Below are 6,313 nucleotides of genomic sequence, written 5' to 3' on the forward strand. Positions count from 1 at the left end.
TTTCTATGCACAGTTCTGTGTGAGAGCAGGATCCCTGCGACATGGCGCCCAACCGTTGGTGGTCTTATTACATGACACTTGAGTAGTGCTTCTGTCAGTCCTTAACACCCTTCACTATTGTTTCCGGAAGACAGTGGTGTCGGACAAACCTACCTATAGTTATATAGGTCTTTTCAAGCTTGAATCTTTTCAAACGGTTTCCTTTTGAATTAATACCCAGTTGTGCTACGTAGCTTTTATTGTACCTCTTTCTTACTGTGTCCCTATGGCTAATGCTGTTGATATTCCGCAGCATAGTTGGATTGCGGTTCGCAATTATTTGCAGACTTATGATGTCCCTGTGGATGGCATGGCTGTGATCATGGTGGTGAGTGCTGAAGTAGCTTACCCATATGAAATGTTTTACTCGTGGGTGACCTTCCCGGCTGTAAATGCAAATACTAATGTGTTCGACACATACACTCTATGTTCCCTATAGGACACAGGAAGTTCCTATTAATGCCTGGCAGCACACAGTTTGGTTTAATGGCGCCCTACCCCACTCTTTGTTAACTCCGAGGTTAGGTCCTTTGTCCATTCCAGGCGCAACTTGGCCTGTTTTGGCTGGATTTACACCGCATCCTAGACATGGAGCGGTTCCCGTTGCAGATTTACGGCTGTTACATACAGTCGCAATTAGTGTAATTCGGTCGTTAGTGCAGTACATTACCCGCAATCTCCCGGGCGGGGCCCAGGGTGCTGCGGCGCTTCCTGCTGGACAGGGCGGAATGAAGCTAAGTCTTGTGATGGTGAACGCAGTAATGGGCAAGCGCCCCCAGAAAAAGGATGATTTTCCTTTCTGGCTTGCCGAGAAGTTTGACCAGCTGGAAGCAGTAGGGTGCTGCGGCGCTTCCTGCTGGACAGGGCGGAATGAAGCTAAGTCTTGTGATGGTGAACGTAGTAATGGGCAAGCGCCCCAGAATAAGGATGATTTTCCTTTCTGGCTTGCCGAGAAGTTTGACCAGCTGGAAGCAGTATTTCCTAACACGACTCCTGGTGAAAAACACAGGATTCTGACAATTAGCATGCCAAAAGACTTGGTCCCGGAACCTGGTGACCGTGAGACATGAGGTAAGACCTTTGCGGCAGTGTATACGAGGTGCTTCGGCACTCCGTCAATGACAGTCCTTCCTACGGTCTTTAAGCGTGTTCAGGATGAGCACGGACCCGAGGCGGCGGTTGAATTGGGTATGCGCCTATGCGGCACTTTTGACGTAGTTTCCGATCTCGTACTTGCAAATGTCAAGGGAGATGCTGTGAACTTTCAGGTGTCTAATGCTTTGCAGGCTGTACCCGATGTCGACAAACCCCGACAGTTAGCAAGAATTATTGTGGCGGCTTATAAGACCGTAGGCCGTAATAGTTGGGACTGAAGCCTTTCTCAACAAAAGAGAAAAAACAACCCCGAGGGCAGAAGTCAGAAACTGACGAACAGCCCAAGGCTAAGAAGCAAAATTGGCAGAAAAAACAACAAAAACAGGGAAAACAACAACAGCAGAAACAGGAGTCTCGTCCTGCATCTCCAGTGCCTGCACCTACAGAATGTATTTATGACTTGCGCGATCGCGCGACGATAAAATCACCTGATCGTTTTCAGGTTTCTGAACAACGCTCTCCTCGTTCTTTTCAGGAATCATCGGCCTCATCGACCGGTGGTGGAGGAGGCGGCAGAGGTCGGGGTGGCCAGCAGGGACGCGACCAGCCCCGCCCGGACGACGGTAAAGGCAAGCAGGACGATTTAACATAGAAAGGACCCCAGTTTCAGAACAAGAAAGTTGCCGCTTTAACAGCGAGATATGCCACAGATAGTGAGAACGCAGCTTCGGAATCAGACATGGGCTCTGACCTTGCTGGACAGTGCGGCGGAGATTACCATAGTGCGAGAGGCCCTGCGTTCACTACTGAAGGTGACAGCGACTGACCGATATGTTGTTGTGGAGACAGCTGACACTAGAGTAGCTCCCCCTGATAGACTTTATGAAATAGTCCTTTTAATTTAAGGTGACATACAACGTACCATAAAAGGGGTATTTTGGGATCTTACGACTACCGATGACATTTTGTTAGCGGAGGCTGACTGGCCCCTGCCTTTTGTGCTCGCAGCTCCGAGAGGGGAGGAGGTGATCCTCCCTAGTTTCGCGCACACTGTCTCGAAGGAGCATGCGCTGAATTTTGCTGAAGAGTGGGCTACAGCCCTTGCGCTAGCTCTGTACCTTACACACTGTGGTTGGGATACATTTTCCCCACACCACGAGATTCCCTTACGGTCTATGCCACAGCCTCAACCTCAATATCCCATCAGACACGAAGCTAAGGTTTCCATTGCGGAAAAAGATGTTCGTACCGGACCTTGACGGTCTACACTCGGCGGCTGTTGCTGCCTCCTTTGACGTAGATGAACATTGCAATGTTTTACAGAATCTACAAGAGATGAGAGACAGTCTTGCAAAGGGACATTTGCCCTCCACCTCGGATGATGCGTTGCAGATCCCGGTAGTTGGCTGGCTACCCCAAGTTGGAGAACTGGTTCGGGAGAAGATCGAAAACAAGAAAGAATTTGGTCCCTCTTATCGAGCTCCAGTTCCAGTGCTTGGTGTGAAGGGCACAAAAACCATTTTACCACCACTTCCAGGTCGTAAGGAAAACAGGTATATCTTCATTGACAATGTCAAGATACACAGAGTGGCCGATTCTTCTTAGTATGACACCGGCAGCCTCATGTCCTTCGATTGTGAGAAATTCTGTTTTGGCCCCGGCTTCACATCCTGTGCCTGATGTTGCCCTTGATATGCCTGCAATTTCTAGTCCTTTATTGAGTACACTGTCTAGTACTCAACTTGATGAAACTGACTACACTTACCCAACTGACTTATCGATGCCTGATTTGCAAACTCGCTTGCCACAGAATCCAGATTTTCATTTGACACTGTTTCACACACATCGAGAAAGCCTTCAAGGATTACTGTTTATGTAAGACTGTTTAAAAAACATTTTTTAATTCCCCCTTGGACCTATATTTGGATGGTGCTTTTTTCGATTTACCTTTTTATGTCAATTGGTTTTGCGTTTTATTTTTTCCGTCTCGTCAATGGACACTATGTCGAGGAGAGAACATGCATTCGACATATAAATGGAACATTGGCACCACATTGCTCGTCACACAGTTTGAAGAGAGACTTGGCTTTTGTTAACATCACTGCCTGGCCTGTTCTAGATGGGATTGTATGGGATGCTGTTAAATTTCAAATCCATGGCCCCACTGAGGTTATAAATGTCCCTAATGTGCTTAGAGTTAACATGGGGGATGTAGTTAAACAAAATATACGGTTCGAGGCATGTGGGCTGCTGAATTTATATCTATGCATAGATCGCCGCCTAGTGTTGGGTCCGGATGATTGCACATTGTTGTCCTGGAAGAGTCTTTGAAGTATCACGAGATAGGTGGCTCCTCCCCTGGACTACAGTGCGCATGGGCATCCCCTCCATGCTCAGATTGTTTTTTTCCGCCATCGGGTTCAGATGTACTTTCTTAGCTTAAGTTAGGAATATATATATAAACTCTTTCTCAAGGCCAAAAGGCCTTCGGGGCGTCGGTATTGTCTTTCGTTCGGTGCCTTACACTTGTTTCCACAAGTCGTTGACGACATTGCGTTTCGACGACAGAGGCCCCATCGACAATGGAACGAAGTCCGTTCAAGCGCTGCCCTGTTTGCAACTCGAAATACCCTCACATCGACGTGCACCCGGTGTGCAATAAAAGTCTCTCACCGGACGACGACGAGGCCAGCTGCATGGCCTGTTCGAAGTTGAGATCGAAGAAAACTCTTCGTCTTCGACGCGCTGCACGACAGTCGGCGCGAGACTCGGCACCCGATCCAGAAAATATCTTCGGGGGTGACGGCGAGGAGGGTGTACAAGAAGAGGATCCTGCTCAGCACTCGGATCCCGCATCGGAGCAAGACTCACCATACCATGAGGACGAGGAAGAACTCTACGTCCATGATGAAGACATCGTCGAGGTAGGAGACGACGTACCACCTCTCGGAGCCGTCGACGACGACTCAAGCGAGGAGCTAGGCCCAACCGCAGTAGCGGGGCTTCATACAGACTCTTCCACGGCTCAGGTCGAGGCATCGCCGGAAGGCCTTAGCCAAGATCTTCATACAAGGTCTCTAGTCCCGCTTTGAGGCCCGACTAAGAACATTTCCAAAGAGCCATCGGTCGAGCGGCCACAATCAGTGGAGCAATCGAAACCGAAATATACAGACACAAAAACGAAACCAAAAGTGTTAACAACAACCATCGGCTCGAAGACTTCAGAGCCTCCCAAGTCAAAACGTGTGCTCGACCCCTCGGGGTCGACAGCGGGCGTCGACCCAAAGATCGGAGCGACAAAGCCTGTGTCTACTGTTAAACACGTCATGCTCACGTCGACGTCGAAGCCCGGCTCCAAAGATGGCGCCTCTTCCGAAGGACTTAAGGCCCAAAAGGCCGTCGAGCCGAAGATCCAGAAGCCGCAACTGGTCAAGGCCTTCGAGCCGAAAACCACCCTCGGCACAAAGGAACAAACCTCCTCGAAGACCGCAAGCGTCCCTGCTGCGCAGCAACGGATCGAGTCGACAAAAACCCACAAGCACACTGACCAGTCGGAGTCGGTCGGATCGAAGTCGAAGTCTTCAAAGCAAGTCGGTCCGTCACCGATGCTTTCGGCGCCGATCAAATACGGCCTGCCCCCAACGGTAAGACCTAAGGCTGTCCAACTCCAAAAAGCTACAGACTCATCCAAGTCAACATCAGTAGCTGCACCCGCCCAGCCTCGAACCGAAGACGTTCAGTTTTGCAGCGTGAATCTTTCTGGATTCACTATGCTGTGCATTATTCCGCTGTCTTGTGGTTGGGTCCGGATTCGTAGTCTTTTCTTTGTTTTTTGTTTTTTTTTTTAGTAGCCCAGGTGGGCGTCGGCGTCACACCCCTTTGGGTGTATTTCCGGTGACGTCGGCATGCTTCCTGCGGAAGCTCCCACTCTTGGGCGCCATCTTCAGATTCTTTTTTTCCGCGGTCGGGTCTGGATCGTTCCCGTTTGGGCTCCAGACATTTTTGGAGAAAGAAGAAAGAAAATACAGAAAAGACGAGGAGAAGTCATCTGAAGACTACAGGGGACTTCATCGACGAAAAGCCGGCGAGGAGAAGGCGTTTTTCATCGAGATCATCGACGACCGTCGACGAACACGCGACCAGAGAGGCCCTGGACGCTCGATGATGGACAACACGCCGTTCAAGTTCTGCCGTAACTGCCACCACAAGTACGCGCAGAAGGACCAGCACCCGGTATGCAACCTTTGCCTACCGGTGGACCACAAAAGCGGAGACTGCAATGCCTGTTCCGCCTTAGCCCCGAAGACCCTTCGTGTGAGAGAGAGGCAGAGGGTAGCACACGCCACCCTGCAGGGGAAGGCCCCGACTCCGTCCCTCTACGAGCTGGGGATGTCCTCCGAGGAAGAAGACAACGCTGCCGCCGAAGACGACAGCTACACGGTCGTAGAGACCGATTACACGAAGACTTCTGACAAGGTAGGAGACTCTTCGGCCCCCAAAAACCCGAGAGACTCTGAGTCTAGAAAAATCGAGGGCAAGACCCCGAAAGCGCCGACGCCAAAAAAGGCGGCGTCCGCGACTACTCCCAGGCCCAGCGGATCCTCCGAGAAGGAGTCCCCGGCGCCGAGGGCTGCTGATCAGCAGAAAACGTCGAAAATCGTCCCCGAAAAGGATCGATCGACGCCGAGGGAGAAAGACCCGAAACTGACGACGACGACCAGAGACCCAAGATCCGGTCCGACGTCGACGTCGAAAACTTCGACGCCGAAAGGTACGGCGACTAACCATCCGCCGAAAAGAACGGCCGACCCATCCGACGCGGAACACGCGGCAGAGATGGAGAAGAAGAGAAGGCGCCTCGAGGCCGAAATGGAGAACATCATGCAGCGGAAGAAAGATTTCGATGCAAAGATGAAGGCCTTCACGATCCCTCACAAGACCAAGCCACCGGTGGTGGAGGCAGTCGAGGAGGAGGAAGAGATCGCCGAAGTCGTTGAGGAACAAGACCAGGACGTCGAGGTGATCGACGACCAGGAGGAGTACGAGAATCCCTACGATAGTTACAACTATGGGGAGGAAGAGGAAAGCAGGACAGACGCAGACTCGACACCCTCTGACCTACAGGAGGTAGATTACATAGATGTCGACACCGACAGCCCGGAGGAGGTGGTCGACACTT

This window comes from Lissotriton helveticus, chromosome 5_1 (assembly GCF_964261635.1).
Source record: "Lissotriton helveticus chromosome 5_1, aLisHel1.1, whole genome shotgun sequence".
Classification (NCBI taxonomy): Eukaryota; Metazoa; Chordata; class Amphibia; order Caudata; family Salamandridae; genus Lissotriton; species Lissotriton helveticus.